The sequence below is a fragment of the Ahaetulla prasina genome, chromosome 1 (genome assembly GCF_028640845.1).
Source record: "Ahaetulla prasina isolate Xishuangbanna chromosome 1, ASM2864084v1, whole genome shotgun sequence".
In the NCBI taxonomy this organism is placed as follows: domain Eukaryota; kingdom Metazoa; phylum Chordata; class Lepidosauria; order Squamata; family Colubridae; genus Ahaetulla; species Ahaetulla prasina.
The window spans coordinates 170,184,883-170,204,049 of record NC_080539.1 but is presented as its reverse complement, the minus strand read 5'-3'; the positions used below and the strand labels follow the sequence as shown (position 1 = coordinate 170,204,049).

Genomic DNA, 19,167 nt, shown 5'->3' with positions numbered 1-19,167 from the left:
GCACCTTTTCCCTAGTCAAAATTCCTTATCATTAAACAGGAAAAAAACTCATCCAAATTTTATTTCTAAAAAAAAAAAAGTATTATATATAATAATATCTAACATTTTAGAATATTTTAAATATATATTTAGTAGACATAGCCCATCATAGTTTTATGCCCTGTTTTGGGCCTGGAAAGCCTCCACCAACCTGGAAGCCAAAATGGGGCACTGTGCGAGCCCCCCCACCTGTTTTGGGCCTGGAAAGTCTCCTGCACCAACCTGGAAGCCAAAATGGGGCCTGGAGCACATGCACAGGGGACATGCATGCATGCGCATGGGTGGGCACATACACGGGGGGCACTCACATTGCATTTTGGGGGTCCAGGTGCACTTTGGGCACTCCGCACCAAAAAGGTTAACCATCACTGTTTTAGATTGTCAGTTTCCAAAGATTCTTCAATTGTAACAGCCTAGGGAAGCATTCATTTGTTTCATTTAACTTTTATATTAAGAAGAATACATTTGTGAACCAGTTTTGTTTGCTCATTTTTGTTTGAAATTTATTATCTCAGGTTTTGCAGATTTATGCCTGAAAAGATTAGGTTGTCTTTCTAAGCAAGCATTGCATGCAGAAATTAGTTGTGGGTACCTGATTTTTCTACCTCCACCTTTTGAATGTTCATATTGCTTTCAAGTTGTACTGGATGAGAAGAGCATATGCTTTGCAGCCATTTTAAGCAATGATTAACCAAAACACATTTCTGGGTTAAACTTACTCCCACCCTGTGTTTAAAATTGCCTTTCAAGCATTGTAGCAACAAAAATGGGGGGGGGGACCCACGGTAGTGGTATTTCCCAGGGAACAATGATAAGCATTCCAAACACATAGGATCCTGTGATTATGCTAAACTGCTTAAATAAATTAGTAAGATAAATACATGAATTGTAGAACAGCTGGTGCAAATGTATGCAACTACAAACAACAGAGGCATTTAAAACACAGGGAATTATACTGAGGTCTTGATGAAACAGGTCGTCTTTACTTTTTTGAATTTGTTATCCCTAATGTGCCCTTTTATATTTGTATGCAATCTTGACTTGTGAACAAACTTGCAGCTATCTCTGCTTTTCCCCCCACTTCTTTAAAAAAAAAATTTAAAAAATGAATCTGGAATGTTGGGAATACTTGAAGGTGTATCTTAACAAAGTTAGCTAAATGTGGCTTATTTGATAGTGTCCTTCACATGTCTTGAAAGTAGACCTTTCCAAATTCTGAGAACAGCAGTCTCAACACAATTAGACTATAGAATACTGCCTGGGTATGGATACATTGGATGTGAAAGGATTCTTAAGGAATTATGCCCTTTATTTTTTTCAACATCTTCATTCTTTTTCATGGGCCTGAAAATGTCAGCTTCAAATTTCTATCAGTAAGAACTTCTATGCCAACAATGGAAGAGGACAGTTATTTTGAAAGATTTGATATTTATAGAACATAATTAATTCCACTGCCCTCGTCCATCTAAGACATCCTTCCTCATACAATATTAACTTGAAATTATGTATTGAAAAGGTTAAGTAAGTAGAACAACTCACTCGTTTTGCTAATACATTTTGACATTTTTTCCTTTGTCTGCATTCTTTTTGCCTATGCATATGGAAGAGCGAGGGGTAGTAGCACTCATTTTATGGCTACAGTCTTAATTCTTTAATTTTATCAGCAAAAGCCACAAATACCATTCTAATGACATTATTAAACAGAGAGGACCACACAATTGTTTTTTTAAAAAATATATTCTTTAAAGTTTAGAGCAGTTGGGAAACTCTAGGAGCTGAAGTCCACACAATTTTGAGATTGCCAAATTAATGCATCTGTTTTACATCCATTGGAGACATACATACATCCATTGGAGACATACATACATACATACATACATACATACATACATACATACATACATACATACATACATCTCAGGGATTGCCACAAAGAAGAGGGAATCGGGCTGTTCTCCAAAGCACCTGAGGGTAGAACAAGAAGCAATGGGTGGAAACTGATCAAGGAAAGAAGCAACTTAAAACTAAGGAGAAATTTCCTGACAGAACAATTAATAAGTGGAACGACTTGCCTGCAGAAGTTGTGAATGCTCCAACACTGGAAATTTTTAAGAAAATGTTGGATAACCATCTGACTGAGATGGTGTAGGGTTTCCTGCCTGGGCAGGGGGTTGGACTAGAAGGCCTCCAAGGTCCCTTCCAACTCTGTTGTTATATATTATATTGTATTGTATTGTATTGTATTGTATTGTATTGTATTGTATTGTATTGTATTATTATATTATATTATATTACATTACATTACATTACATTACATTACATTACATTACATTACATTACATTACATTACATTATATTATATTATATTACATTACATTACATTACATTATATTATATATATATATATATATATCTTTTTACAATCCTGTAGTTTCTTAATTCAGGGTAGAGACGGGGCAATTGGATGAAGCTGAGTGTTTATTGGCTGGATATTTATTAAATTTTTATGCCGCCCATTTCACCAATAAGGCAACTCTGGGCAGCTTACAAATGGTAAAAATGTAAATATAAAATCAATTAAAATTAAGAAAAGTTATAGAAAAACTAAAGGGGAAGACAGCACATGAGTGAGATTTTCTTCTTACCCCATTAACCACCTCCAGTGGAGAGCGCCCCCTCAAGGCCACAAGCTAACCGACAAAGCCATATTGCTTATTTCTCCAAAAAGCACACAAACTTAACTTGCGTTGGAAAAGAAAAACTAGTTGATTTTTGAGTTATGATTAGAGGAGCCATATGCCTATTGCATTCCAGAACAGTACACAATTTGCTTATATATTCTAGATCATTAGTTAATCAAGTTAGCATTGTCTGAGCTCAGAAGCTAAGCAGGGTTGGCCGCGTTCTATATTTGGGTGGATGGCTAACATGGAAACTCAGGCTATAAATGAGTCTCGGAAGTATATAAAAAAAAGTCTCCAAAAAGAAGGCAATGGCAAAGCATGTCCATCCTGTTGCCAAGAAAACTATAGGGATGTATCTGAAATTATCCAGTATCAGAGTCCATGATTCATAGACTTGTTATTGAGCTGCACCTTCACTTTGAATATTCCTGTGATATATACGTGCTATTCATTATTATCTACACAAATGCGTCCTCTGTAGAGGAATAAAGAAAGCAGGTTATGTAGAAAGCTATCGTTAGCATTCTGGAAACACTACAGCAGCGCTCAACATTTGACCTGTATCCAGTGGGGAGAAAGCTTAAAGCACAGATCGAGATTGGAAGCCTAAGAGCAAGAATATTCAGAAGTAATTTCCGTTTCTCATCCTTGTCGAGACTCACCACAGGCAGGCTCTCAACGGATGGTAGCCTTCCCCGGTTTTCTTTGCTCTCCAAAAAGAAAAAGAAAAAAAGAGAAAAATCCATAAGTAACTGTGGAGTTTCACGATTCCCCTTTGATCGGCCTTTGCAACAGTGACTCTCACTTTTTGCTGGGGTTAGATTCCTAGATCCCAACATCAATACAATAGCAAAAGCCTCGTCTCCTGAAACCTCATTAGACACCCCCCACCCCACCCCCTCATCTGTTCCACTACATTCTTTGTGAGACTGAGCGGTCTTACTGTGAGCAGCAATAAGACTTATAAAAACAGCTTAAGTAATTGGATTGCTAGATGGTATTGAATTTCTGACAACAAATGATATCCATCTCTATTCTCCTTGCTGTATCTTTGTTCCTGCCCTGAATTTATTTAGGGGGGCACTTGGAGAGGAGGGGGGGGCAGCCTCTGTCAGGAGAGAGAGAAAGATGGGGAGGGGGTACAAAGACAGGGCCAGATGAGGAAAACAGGGGAAACCACAGTGCCCTTCCAAGAAGTTAATTACAGCGAACAAAAGCAGCAGACGATGACTTGTTGATCATTACCATAATCACATTACTCCACTCTTCGTGCTTTCCCAGCAGCGGTGTGCCTTTTCTGCCTTTTGTTTGACACTTGTGCATCCCATTAATTGTTTGTCACCCTAAAGTCACCAGCGAAATACGGACTCCAGAGAATGGAATTCCTAGTGGGAAAACGAGGATAAAATTTATGTGGGAAGCCGCTGGGCATTTTCGATAAATAAGTCTCCCCACGCGCCCTCCCACTGGAAAATTCTAGGAGAAAATATACAGGAATACCTTCATAAAAAAAAAAAAAAAAGAGCGAAAGAGTTGAGGGCTTTCATTTTTTTTTCCTGCCAAGAAAACAGGGAGATTTACATAAGGAAAGGGAAACACCCATAAAATTATCAGATCCTTTTATGGTGCAGACTTTCTAGGTTATACTAATAGTCTATGTAACCTTTGCTTTCATCAGAGCGCCATGCTTGGAGGCATGTTCTACCTTTAGTAATGGTAGATTTCATGCCGATTTGTCTCTCTCTGGTCTCCTGTGAATTTAGCTCTCATCCAGAATCATCTTTTCATGCAGCTCTAGCTTAAAGCAGCAAGGAACAGAAACGTGTACAAGTCTGGTGGCAATAAGATTTTACAAAAGAACAGCATGCTAAAACATTTGATGAAAAGGATAGTTAAAAAAGGGATCCTTGACGGTAAAAATCCAGTTACACTTCTTCTTTTTTAAAAAAAAAAAAAAGAAATGGATTGAAGTCAGATTCAATTGTTAGGATTTGGATTCTATTGATATCCATGGGTTGAGCCATTCATTTCTGTGCCAAGTAAGTTCAATTGATTGAGTCTAGTATCTCTGATCCCGAACTCTTACGTTCCACTTGCTAAAGCAGTGTTGCTCCTCCCAGAAATAAACTAGAGAGTGTCAGTAAATTAAAAATGCAAGCTATGGCACTGGGGGTCCTACAGGTTCATGAAAATGCCTGAGGATCAGTATTAGCAGCAGAACAATTTCAATAGTGGTCAAGAAGTCACCATTTAATGCAATTGTTTATTGACCAATTATCCCCAAAATAAGGGCCTGTAGCTTTAGATCTCTGCGCGTCATTCTGAATACAATATCATCCACCATGGTAGACTGTGTACATAACATGGTATTCTTCCACGTAATGCCCCTTGCAATGAACTTGGCTGCCCATATTTTGCATATCTGTGAAGAAGTAACGCCTCTGGTTTCAATAAAATTAATTCCCAGCTCAATTTGTATAGGATTTTTAAGCATGATTATGAATCCCCTTCTCAGAGTGAATTAACATTTCTATTCTTCTATATAGAAGAGAAAGTAAGAAAGTATTGTAAAAACAGCTGGCAGGGGAATACCCACCCTACCTCCCCAGGACCCAGTTAGAATTCTTTGACCTTGAGGCTCATGCAAGCCCTCTTTGAAAATCATTATGAATAAGATGTTCGTGCATGTTCCAAAAAGAAGTGATGTCACTCAGAAAACCACCATAGAAAAATTCTTGGAATGATACGGTAAGACTGATCCTGTGTAAAGAAAGCACTTCTTTAGTATTTCAGTCCTTGGGTTTTCTTCACTTGATTTTTTGCAGATCATATTTTCCATTATTCTTCTCCTGACCCTTTCAGTTTTATAGCTTTGACTCGGCAAACAAAAGTAAGTTGTTTCAGACATATTGCGGACATAGCTGTTTTTTGCTAAAGTTGACTCACCCACTGCCATCGTTAGAGGATTTCTGGCACAGAATATGAAATACTGGCAAAGCAACATATCTGAGGGGGTTTCAGAATTTGAAATATCTAAATGTAACCTTTCATGTCCCCTGAGATGCATTATTAAGTGGATTGTGTACAAATGATAATTGGACAATATTATCCACATCATAGCTGCAACATATATCTAGTAGACTTATCTGCTAATTATTATCAATAATTAGTCATAGATCAGCAGTTAAATCACCTTGAGTGAAATTCTAGAAATCAAATGAACAGCATTCTATTGATTTGCTAATCATCCAATGCTTTTTAGAAGATAGAATTCCTAAGACTTTAGCCAGTTCTTGCATGAGTGGTATCCTGTTGCTATGCAGTGGCCATGATCCTAGGCATATAAATATGCAACAATTTTCATGGGAAAAACAAAATTCACATTGACTTGTCTAAATCACACTATGACATTGTTATGTCTAATAGTTATTTCTAAAGCAGAGGTGGGCAATTTTGTCCCTTTTACAACCTGTAGACTTCAACTCCCAGAATTCCTGAATCAGCCATGCTGGCTCAAGAAATCTGGGAATTGAGGTTCCATGGAACTTCATGGCTGACTCAGGAATTCTAGAAGTTGAAATCTACAGGTTGTAAAGGGGACATAGTTGCCCATTAAAAAAGGTGGAGTGCCCTTACACAGTTAAGAAATCTATTCTGTCAGCTATTGACCAATGGCTTCATTGCACTTTAATGTATCATAGGTAATCCCATGTTGTCCCAGGCAATAACAGTGGCTTTTGCACTCAGCATACACAGCAGTTACTGCATGTCTAATCTAGTCTTCCCTGGCTTAGAAGTACAAAGTTGCATTGCTTACCACAGATAAGGCTAATTGGGGCTTGTTTCAGGCCTTCCCAGGACACAGGAAAGCTAATAGACGATAGAAAATCCTTAAGATCAGTTTAAGTGGAGCCTATGCTGCAGTACATAAACAGACAGGTCTGGTGCTATCCTAACAACCTTACAGTGCTACCTCCAAACACGAGAGAAGCCTGCATACGTATTAGAAGCTTTGCAGAAACATGGGCTCTAAATAGAGCCAATACTCTCTACAGCCTGAAAGCATACACAAAGATCAGATTTTCTGACCAATTGTTTCTGCAGTTGATCCTGGGAGATCTCTCCGAGGATGGTACTAGTTGAAGCTAGGGCAAATGCTGATCTTTAAAGTATTTGTGACAAAGAGTCATGAGGCATTGACAGGATTAGCAGATAGGAGGGTGGCAACATCATCCTCATAACCATTGATCCTCTCCAAAAGGGGCACATCCAGATCACTCCCCTGCTTCTGGGCTTCCTTTCTGACTTAGGAGGCCATCTTGGAATCAAAATTAAAAATGGTTACAGCAATGTTTCCAGGAGAAACTACTACTTTTCCATCCTATACAGTGCACCAAAGTAGGCATGCAACATGCCTTTTGAATCTAACATGGAAGAAAATTCCAAAGTGCAAATACACAGGATTGCAATTCCTTTAAGGGAGCATTTTGTATCAATTTGGCAGCGGAGCGGAAGGAATAGTCATTAATTTTCTAGCAAAGCATCAGATGAGGAAGTTTTAGTTCTCATTTTGCAGTTCTTCGGCAAACTGGCGTTCATTGTAATATGAAGACATATATACTTATGGCATCGCTCTCTTCCCTGCTGGCCTTGTTTGTTGTTTTATGCATTTCTGCATCATTTAGAGTGTTCTCTTTGATGTGCATTCTTCCTGGATGTGCCATTTCCTTTCCAGCTAATCAAAAGAAAAACCAGTTTGTTTGAAAAAGAGGTTTGAAGGTTCATAGGGCAAAAGCATCTATTTTTAATACAAAGTAAGAATGGCAGTCCTGTCTTTCTCTCTCCCCCCAGCATCTTCGTGTGTGTGAGAGGGGGGGATGTATTTTTCCATTATTAGACATTATTATACATTAGCTAGTCTAACTCTTTGGGTCTCTTAATTTTTTTAAGGATTTTATCCATAAGTAACATTGTCTATTGATGCTTTTACACTGCTCTGGACAACCTGCTTAATTTGGCTACTGAAGTAATCAATTTTCAGGATTTGCACTATGTGGCAAATCATAAAATATTGCAATATTTAGCGCTAAATGTAAAAAAGGAAAAGTGGGAATCAAGGTTAAAGCTAACCAAGTTTAGTGTTTAGGACAAATGCAGTTGTGGCATCTCTAACTGGCATGGTTAAACACATGGCACCAAGTCAGTCTGGTTCTGAGATTCTCTAGACTGAGTTGCAAAGCCAGATCCATGCTGCTGTTAACCACTAGAAACATTAAATGCTGAAAATCTTGTTTGCTCAAAAACTCAATATACTTCAGTGCAGCATTATTAAAATAGAAAGAACATGCTGGGGGGGGGGGAAGCTATTTATTTAGAATCCAGATATATATATGACTAATTAAGTCTTTGTAAATCCTCAGATGATTTGCAATCATAGGCCCCAAGGGAGATCTAAATAAATTTCTATGTTCTATATGGTTTATTGGTTCTGTAATGCAATTATAGATCTATTTCATGTGTAGATATATGTCTCATATCTATAGATATGAATGGGATATCTATGGATACGAATGATTGTGTGTGTGTATAGTTTGGGGTCCTAAAACCTTGTAATAGGCCCTGGGAGTTTATGATATATACCAGCATTAGCTGTAGATTTTTAATATTATTGTCAGGCAGAACTGTTTATCCTACTTTAAGAGATACGACCATGTGTTTATCTGCTATATGTTTTACAGTGCAGCATCTCTTATTCTGTGTCAAATGCAATACTCACAAATATGGGGCCACTGGTTCAGTTTGGAACGATACTGGGAAATGACAGGAATTAGGCACCACAAATTCAAAATTTAAAATGTATAGCAATTTTGCACTTTATTATATAAATTTCAGTTTTATGCCAGTTGGCCACTCCAGTATCATATGAAGTGATTTACATGGGCACAAGCCTTCATTTCTATATGCATAGAATACGCCTTCTATCTTTTGTAGCAGAAAGACCTAAGAAAGCTAGCTCCACATATATGATTTTGCATTCAAAAATGTATTTTTTTTCCTATACCATAATGAATGTTACCAACTAAGAGGAAATAGTCCACAGAGAAAACTTGTGTTTGTATCAACAAATTAAATAAAATTAAGTAGACGGGTTTTATTTGGCCATATTCCTAAGATGACTCTGTGACACCAGTTTTTTGCAGAATTAAGTCCTTCCACCAAATGGCTATTTTCACTAGTGTGCTATAAGGTAAAACCCACTTTGATTATAACATCTATCAATTATTTCAGACATATTTCTGTTTCGTATTTAAAGCTTGCATAAGCCTAGAAAGCTTATGTATGATCAGTAAAATTGTCATGGCCAGTAGGTTTACAACCTAAAAGTTGCAATATAAAGAGAAATATAAAGAGGAAGAAAACTGCGAACTTAAGAGCATATTTTAAAAAATGCTTAAAATCATAATAACCAGCTAGAATTGAAATCATTTGAGGACTTCAGGTTTATGCTGGTTGACCGGCATACATGACCATCAGTACAAAAAGTGACTCTCACTTCTATGTCTTCATGCCCAGAATGCTGCTTATAGTTCTGGAAGATATGCTTGTCACAGTCAATACAACTGTTGCCCGAGGGAGAACAGTTCTTCATTCAGATTCTATATCACCATCATGTATCAATATATGAAGAGTGAAAGCAACATATTGGGGAAAAGTCAAGGAACAGCAAGAAGTCTTGAGTCTTGAAACCGTTGTTAAATTCCTTTTAGAGACCAGTGAATTCAGCCCCTGATCATTTTGCTTATCAACCACATTAATAATTTCTCCTGAAGCAGCAACGGAAAGGGGAGCTTTTATTAATTACCATAATTTCCTCCTTTCACACTTGGCCAATAAAGAATTCTATTCTATTCTATTCTATTCTATTCTATTCTATTCTATTCTATTCTATTCTATTCTATTCTATTCTATTCTATTCTATTCTATTATTTAGGTTTAATTTTAGCTCCTTCTACCATCATCCAACCACTCAAGCTTAGGATAAAGCCAGCGGAATAACTTGCTTAGGATTCCAACCTTCATTGGGATCATTGTTTAGGTATTATTTGAATGATTAAATAAGGAAAATCATTGAGACGTCTGATTAAAATGGGAAATTTATGGAGAGAAATATCACTAATTTTTCTATAATGAGTTAAAGAACTATATTTATTCAATTTATTATTTCACCATTCATTTGAGTGTTTATGAGCGTTCTTGCCTACTTTTATGTCATTTTGGCTGTTGTTGCTTTTAAATACTGTCTTTTGATTGATCTGTTTGAGGGCAGGCTAGGATGGATGGATGGATGGATGGATGGATGGATGGATGGATGGATGGATGGATAGATAGATAGATAGATAGGCAGGCGAAAGAGGGAAGGAAGGAAAAAGAAAGAAAGAAAGAAAGAAAGAAAGAAAGAAAGAAAGAAAGAAAGAAAGAAAGAAAGAAAGAAAGAAAGAAAGAAACTCAAAGTTATGTAGAAGATTCATAAAGCAAGCGGAGGTAGAAAAAAAGTATTATAAAAATATAAATAGGAAAAATTAAAAAAAATCAGAATGGCAAAATGTACTCATTCTTCAGCACGTTTTATGCAATGCTATTTTCATAAGAAAAAGAATGCAAGGCTTCCAGTTAATATCAGAGATACTGCCCTAATGCAGAGTAATATAAAGATACATGTGAAAAATAAAATAAATCAAAGATTAAAAAATAAAACTGTATCAACTTTATAAACAGTAAAAATAGATAACTATATAAAATGACAGTACCAGATGGTTAATGTTGTTTATAGTTAAATAGATGAGGCATAAAAAGGCAGGGAAATGTGAAAAATTAAGAAATGTTCAAGGGACATATCATTTATTTATTAAGAGTATTTGCAGTCTACCCAGTAACAAAGTTGTCTGTATAGTTTATCATGCCAGTGAAATATTAAAATACAGTAATCAACCATAAAACAGCAGAGAACTCAAACTATATGCAGTGACAATAAAAAAGATTCACAAGCCACACTGAAAGATATACATATCTTTTAAAGCAATTTAAGAGCTCTAAATGCACCCCACATTAAGAAACAGAGCAGCAGCCCAGAGGTGGGTCTATAAAAGGAACCACATTTATTTAGGAGAACAGGAGGAGGGGAAGCCAAAGAGAAAATGTTGATGGAGCAAAAATAAATACAAAAACCAGTAGTGTGGTAACATTTGAAAATCACAAAGACATACAATTTCACGATGGACTGAGAGGAGATCTGGATCCCCTCCTGATCGGTAGGGACTCAAACTCTCAAGAGTCAAACAGTAAAATATCCCTTCTCTATCCTAATCCCTGTATGAATCTCTATAAATCAGTAACAATTGGGACAAGCTAAAATACAAAGGAGTGCAGATAAATGTTAGTACAAACACTGTTTCTGGTCCTGAAACAGACTTTCTGGGTAATTGAGCATTTGCATTCGTCTTCATTAGCCATGATGGGCTGACTTGCTATGAATAAGTCTGAGGAAGCCCACCCTCAAATGAAAATCATGCCCATATGCTTGTCTCTTCAGTATCTTCTCCATTGGTGAACCTGGTGATTCTTACAGGTGATTACAGGTACCTCCATGCCGTTCTTACACAGAGAGAGAGAGAGAGAGAGACAGACACTTCTTTATTGGCCAAGTGTGATTGGACACACATGGAATTTGTGTTTGGTGCATATGCTCTCAGTGTACATAAAAGATACATTCGTCAAGAATCATAAGGTACAACACTTAATGATAGTCATCGGGTACAAATAAGCAATTGAATCATACTAGGAAACAATCAATATAAATCGTAAGGATACAGCAACAAGTTACAGTCATACAGTCATGAGTGGGAGGAGATGGTTGATCGGAACGATGAGAAGATTAATAGTAATAGTAATGCAGACTTAGTGAATAGTTTGACAGTGTTGAGGGAATTATTTGTTTAGCAGAGTGATGGCGTTCGGGGAAAAAACTGTTCTTGTGTCTAGTTGTTCTGGTGTGCAGTGCTCTGTAGCGTCGTTTTGAGGGTCGGAGTTGAAACAGTTTATGTCCAGGATGTGAGGGGTCTGTAAATGTAAATCACAGCCCTCTTTTTGACTCATGCAGTATACAGGTCCTCAATATTGCAAATATGAGAAAGGCAAGGACCGCTACAAAACAGGATATCACAATGGAAAAGCCACATATCCCTGTTGGACGTTCTTTTTAAAGGTGACTAGCAACCTGCATTTTCTAGAGAGCCCAGCCAAATTCAGCAGCTGTGTAAATGAGTTAGGAGCGCAACTCCTAGAATTCCTAGCCAACTTTTAGAATTCCTAGCCCAACCATATTCACTGAGAATTCTGGACAGCACCAGGTTCCAGAAAATTGCTGTAGAGATTAATAACTGCTATTCAGTAATGACTGAATTTTCTTTTGTTTGTGTAGGATGTGCTTCATTTTAAAGTTGTATCTAAACATTTACTTGTCCCAAAAGTAGAGAAAAGTAAACAACAGCAGAGTAAATAACAGACTATATACCGTGACCATGTATGTATGCATATCATTGAATAGTTAAGACAACCGCTCTTCCTCATTCATCTCATTGCAGAAATTAAAGAGAACTCATTCAAAATGTAGCCAACCTTTCAGCAGGTTGAATTTACAATCTTAAAAAAAAAAAACCTTGAATTTTTTATTGGCATCCTCTCATTCTGCTACTTGTTCATTGCTTGCACTGTTGCTTGAGAGTTTTTGTTTTGCTTTGTATCCTCTAAGCATTAAAGATGCATTTTCTTTAGTTCAGTCACCCTCTTCTATTGAATTAGGCCTGATCTCCAACATGCAGCTCCAGCCTTTGTTCTGTTCTCATTAAATTATGCCCCTGTGTCTGGCCATACCCATTTTTCACTGTGAAAAATTCCTGGTTAAGAAAACAAAAATGGGATTTAACAACTGTATAATTAAAGATGGCAGGGGGCAAGAACATCTTAAAGACAATATTAGTGAAAGGAGAGCTAAACAGTGAGAATAAAGCCACGATGAACGTTTTTTCACTGTTGTCTATGATTACGATTTATTTGTCAAATGTAGGTACTGCACATCTACTTCTCAGATGATTGTACTCATAAAATATGTCAAATTATTGTTATTATTGTTATCATATTCATATATCTAATTATTGTTATGTTTATCACACTCATAATAGATGGGAAAATATTAGGGGAAAATTAGAGAAAAAAAATCAGTGGAGAGAACTTTCCACGGTATTGGCATCTTCATTTGGAGACCCGCTTTATCGATTGAATCTCTCTTAAAATGCAACCTCGATCAAGCATAGCCAGATCAGCCTTTAATGCTGACCTGTGCAGGGATGTCCACAGAGTGTTCTCCGTCAAGAAAGTCAAGATGGTGGTTATGACTTCATGGTTTAAGCCAGTGGTGAAATTCAAATTTTTTTTACTACTGGTTCTGTGGGCGTGGTGTGGCTTGGTGGGCGTGACAGGGGAAGGATACTGCAAAATCTTCATTCCCACCCCACTCCAGGGGAAGGAAACTGCAAAATCCCCATTCCCTCCCCACTCCTGGGGGAAGGATATTGCAAATCTCCATTCCCACCCCTCTCTGGGGCCAGCCAGAGGTGGTATTAGCCAGTTCTCCGAACTACTCAAAATTTCTGCTACCGGTTCTTCAAACGGCTGAAAATTTCTGCTACCAGTTCTCCAGAACCCGCTGGATTTCACCTCGGTTTAAGCCTTGACTATTTTATTGATGTTGATACCCTAAGTGGCAAGGCTTCAAGCTTCTCTCTTTCTCATTCTCTTTCCCCCTCCCTCTCTCTCTCTCTCTCTCACACACACACACACACAAACACACAATGCCTCTGCTATGCACTGATGCTAATAAGTTGACTTTACTAAGCTCGTTTAATCTACCAAGATACATAAGGATTAAGGAAATAAAATTCTAGTCTCTTTTATAGCTAATTTCAGTCAAAGATCAAGAAGGTTGATGCCTACAAAGCATGAGAGGGCAGTTCTGCAAGGTTTATTGTCTGGATTCTCTCATCACACCGAGTCATGATTTAACCACAGTTCTTTGCATAATTCACAACTAGCTGTATTCATCAAACATCCAAAGCTATCCCTGATTCATATCCACCCTGGCTGGCTTTACCCAACACACACTAAAACAAAATCAGACAAACTACCTTATGTATGAACCAAGTGATCATCCCATTGGCAGGGGCCTCTGGTGGCTCAACAGACTAAGCAGTCTGTTATTAACACAGCTGCTTGCAATTACTGCAAGTTCAAGTCCCACCAGGCCCAAGGTTGACTCAGCCTTCCATCCTTTATAAGGTAGGTAAAATGAGGACCCAGATTGTTGGGGGCAATAAAAGTTGACTTTGTATATAATATACAAATGGATGAAGACTATTGCTTAACACAATGTAAGCCGCCCTGAGTCTTCGGAGAAGGGCGGGATATAAATTCAAATAAAAAAAATGAGCAAGAACTACAAGGGAAGGATACCATGTTCTTCTGCAGCTGCTTGTCATTGAATAGAGCTTGTAATGGATTGTCCTTCAGAACTAGCTCTTCTTTACTGGAGCAAAGTTCCAAGTTTATCTAATTCCCATGTCACTCGTGGGGTTATGAGAGGCACATGTTTTAACATGCTTCCTTTCCTTTAGGCATTATGCATGCAGCATGTTCTCCGTAATGTTCTCAAAACAGTAGATAATGTGAATTCTGTTATCTGAAAGGTAAGGACTTACATGATGACACATTTCCCACATATAAAGAGTTCAACATATGGGCTGGGTTTATACACTGGGCTAATTCTCTAAGCCCAGACCAATGCATTGCATTATGGTTTAGTGGGATACATTAACTCAACCACAGAAAGACAGCCTGTCGAGGAGAAGGTTAGACAAGAATCGCTCTCAAGTCCATGTTTTCTCTTCCCACTTCCTCATTCCGCTGTCTATGGGACTGTACCAGTCCAGAATTAATTCCACACTTATTTGGGGCACAACACAGAAGGGTTTGGGATTTAAGTCAATTTAGCTTTGATTTTGTATGAAAACTGGGTTTTCCCTTTAAACTGTGCCTGTGGAAAGCCCTGGGCAGTCTGTTCTTCCCTCACTACATTGTCCAGCTCCTGGATTAAGGCAGCCATTACTTTTTCTCTCTGCTCTCCCCCACACAGGACATCCCAACATGTGCCTAGAAGCATCTTAGAGTGGGGCAAGAAGAAGGCTGACTTTTAAAGTTGTCTTTGCCCACTCTAACCACTGCAGCAACAGAAAATCAAGGTTGCAGCTATCAGGAAAAGCTCCTCATTTCAACCTGATGGCTCCAATGTGTTTTTAAGAGCAGAAAAAATGGTGGAGAGGAATCCAGGGTGCATTCCCTCCTAGCCATTACTCAGTTTTGTTTTGCTGGCAACCAAGAAGACAGGTGTATTGAAAATGTGGACCAGGCAGCAGTGTGCTAGCAATATGTTTTATTTCTCTATTTAATGGCATGAGGGTAGAGGATGATACAAACGTTATTACACCTGTTCACTAGCATTGCTAAAAAAGCATTAAGAGTTGTTAACCTAATCTTGCGTAGCTTCTTCTCCGGTAATATTGTACTGCTAACTAGGGCATCCAAAACTTTTGCCAGACCAATTCTTGAATACAGCTCATCTGTCTGAAACCCACACTGCATATTGGAAAGTAATACAATTCAACGAGTCCAGAGATATTTCACAAGAAGAGTCCTCCACTCCTCTGCTCGCAACAAAATACCTTATGCCACTAGATTCAAAATTTTGGCCTTAGACAACTTAGAACTTTGCCGTCTTCGATCTGACCTAAGCATAGTACATAAAATCATCTGCTACAATGTCCTACCAGCCAATGAATACTTCAGCTTCAACCAAAACAATACAAGATCACACAACAGATACAAACTCATGGTAAACCGATCCAAACTAGACTGCAGAAAATACAACTTTAGTAACAGAATTTTCAATGCCTGGAATGACTACCTGACTGTGGTTTCTTCCCCAAATCCCCAAAACTTTAACCTTAGACTGTCTACTGTAGACCTCACCCCATTCCTAAGAAGTCTGTAAGGGGCATGCATAAGCGCACCAGCATACCTACAGTCCCTGTCCTAATGTTTTCTTTTATTTGTATCCTTTACATGTATTATGTAAATTATGTTTACACTTGTATCTGTCATAAAATACATGCTTGACAAAATAAATAAAATAAATAAATAAACCTACTTGCTTATTAGGATCTGTGCACCTTCTTGATTTTTTAAGATCTGCAGCAGGAAAGATGATCACCAGATAACTTCAAGCTAAAATTCGTGTTAAAAATTCATGGACTGGAAGCCCTGTGTGTTTTGTGTAGAAGAAGTACATTGGGCTTTGGAAACATTTAATAAATAAGGAATCACCTATCTGTAATGGTACTGTTATCACTTAACAATATAATCTACTTTTATTATGAGAACTAGGCCAGAGAATAAAACATTAAGTAAATAACATTAGCAAAAGTTCCATCCTCTACCTTGCCTCTTAATTAGTGTGAGAGAAAGTCAGAAGCCCTAGTATTTCCAAACTGGATTATGTCCTTCCAAAGCGAATAGGTTTTGGAATAAGCTGTGCTGTTGCTACAACAGCTGCTCTGATTTGAGAATAAAAGAATGCAGGCTTTGTGTTGCGGGATCTATTATTGATCAGCCCAAGGTTAGGAGAACAGGAGGGAAGGGCAGTTCTCCTTCTTTTGAACTGTGGTATGTGCTTTTCAGGCTCACATGATCTAGCAGAAATAACAAAAGCAGCCCCCCCATCTCACAAGCTGCTCTCTGCAGGACTGCACTTGTTGAAAATTAATCAGATGCACCCATTTGGGTGATTTCAGACTCTTCCTCCATTTCTCACAACTGGCTCTATTGTGGCGCCATGTAGTACAACAGATGGGTCTGCAGAGCTTCTGGTGGAGGGAAGAGCTCTTCCCCCACAACCACCAAAACCCATGTTTTGCTCACATCTGAAGCCTTGCACACATATTAGCAACCTCCATAGCGCAGATTCCTTAGCATGTGCTTCCAATGTATATTTGAAAGGGGATGGGACGGAAGTCCCAGTTTTGAATTGCAGGGAAAGCCTACTTAACAGGTTGATGAACACCTGCCCTCCTTTACATTGTACAATTTCAGGACCAAACAAAAAAACACTAGTTCTAGACTAAGTTGCATCAGATTTAGTTATTTCCTTCATACCTTTAGCAGAACTCCATTACTGTAGATCCTGCATGTAGTAACCCCAAATAAGACACTTTATTTATTTATTTATTTATTTATTTATTTTGTCGTAACAGTATATATAAGCATAAGCATGAAAATAACTATATAATATATAAGCATATATATGAGCATAAGTATGTAATAACTATATTAATTGGTTATAATGAAGAGGAACAATAGGACAGGGAACGGTAGGCACGTTTGCGCTCTTATGCACGCCCCTGGGTGAGTTTCCTCGAGTGGCCCCAAAACAAAAGAGCAAACTGAAAGGAAGAAGATAAGAGCCAGCTTTGCTCGTGCATTTATTTATCAACTTGCTAGATACATATCCTGCTTTGAGTTCAGGAGCTCACCCCAGTAATCTGATGTGCACAAAGGCAATGAACATTTTTCTCTATAGTAGAACAGCTTCAGCTGCTCCAGTGCGTACATAAAAGGCTAGGCTGCATTTAAAGGCAGGACAGGAATTCTAATAATTGCCATCACCCCAAAATACGCTTTGGCTGACAAGTAGCAGATCCAAATCTTCAGATCCCCAGGCAAGACTTCCAAAACAATTCTGCCTCAAGAATAATAATCTGAAGAAGCCAACTAAAGAAATGTGTTGTTGTTTTTCTACCATGGAGAAGGAGGGAGTCTTTGATACCTATCTCCTCTAGATACATTTTTTTTAAAATGAAAGTCTCAAAATATTAGGAATATGAAAGGATCATGGTTTTGCATAGCTGCACAGCTTGTCTAAAGGAACTGCATTGTTTTAGCCAGATGCAGGTGCTATATCTGTATATTAAAGTAAGTACCTAACCTTATTGGTTAGGTAATCAGTCACCTAAGAGAGAACACCGATTTGCATTCTAAGAACTTAGAAGATCAAAATGACCTGAAATAATTTTACGTAAGAAAGAAATGTAGTCAGAGAAGGAGGCATTTTCGTTTGAGGTACAATACAATGGCTTTCACGGAAGCAATACAATTTTTCTAATATTTAGGATTACATTTTAAAAGATATAATAAAGCAGCTGAGGAAAACAAACCAATCTTAACATAAAATGTGCTGGTTTGAGCTGCAAGACTGCCATACGTCTCCTGTCTCAATGGTCAAATCTGACATTTAACAATCATACTGCCACAAGTTAAGTCATAGATCAGAACAGCAAATAAAATTAAACCTCAGACTTATCTACAAAGTCAATTAAGCAATGCTAACCTATTCAATACATTAAATATTCAATTTATAGTGAATACTGTGTTTACTCAAAAGGACAACGTATTATTTAGCCACGAAGATCTGAATGTAAGACGATTTCCCCCAGAAGACAATTCTCCATTTTTTAAAAAATGAGATTATATTTGAGGAAAACTAGCCTTATTTTCAGATAAACCACATTAGCCAGCTGAGAACGCTTCTACAAAATGGTATTAATGCTATTTTGCAGCTTTCAAAGCAAAAGGTGTTTTTGAATAATTTCCTCAACAGATTTAGAAACAAGCAAGTATTTATTCCCACATTCATGAACTTTCCACAAGTGGACTAAGGAAAAACTGTTCTACCCATTTTCAAATAGACCACAAGAACATAGAGTATTTACAATGACTGCCTCACCACAGACATGAATAGTAAATCAGATGGTGACATTGTCCCATTTAAAGCACCAGACTATTTCTTGAAATTTTAATAAAGATTATCTCGAAGCAGACTTAAACAGATCAATAGGTAATTTTTCAAATCATAATACAATTTTTATTATGGAGCACCAAGGTACTTTCTCAGTATTTGCCAATAAAGATAGATCTCTGAGCTGAAATATATCACTCAGTCAATTTTTATTTCATTTAGTCAGCCATCAACTTAATTCTTATAATTTACAGAGAAACTATGGAATTGACTCAGATGAACATTTGCTATTTTGTTGGGGAGATGAGAGAATCGCTTTGGAGGAGTTTGAATTAAACCAGTGTTTCTCAAACTTGGCAACTTTTAAGATGTGTGGACTTCAATTCCTAGAATTATTGGTTAGGGAATTCTGAGAGTTGATGTCTACAAATCTCAACATTGCCAAGTTCTAAGAAACACTGGTTTCAGCCACTCCAAATAGTCTCT

At 37.6% G+C, this 19,167-nt stretch overlaps 1 long non-coding RNA gene across 2 annotated transcripts in view; it reads right to left on the bottom strand.

Moving 5' to 3' along the window:
- Positions 1–1,893: 1,893 nt before the first annotated feature.
- The window catches only part of LOC131197452 (uncharacterized), a 37,155-nt gene continuing 19,881 nt past the window's right edge, over positions 1,894–19,167 (bottom strand). For both annotated transcript variants that reach the window (XR_009154954.1, XR_009154953.1), the window contains 3 exons: positions 3,969–4,108; positions 3,386–3,433; positions 1,894–2,004 (listed from right to left, as the gene is read on the bottom strand). This is a non-coding gene — a long non-coding RNA (uncharacterized LOC131197452). The remainder of the gene's footprint in view (positions 2,005–3,385; positions 3,434–3,968; positions 4,109–19,167) is intronic.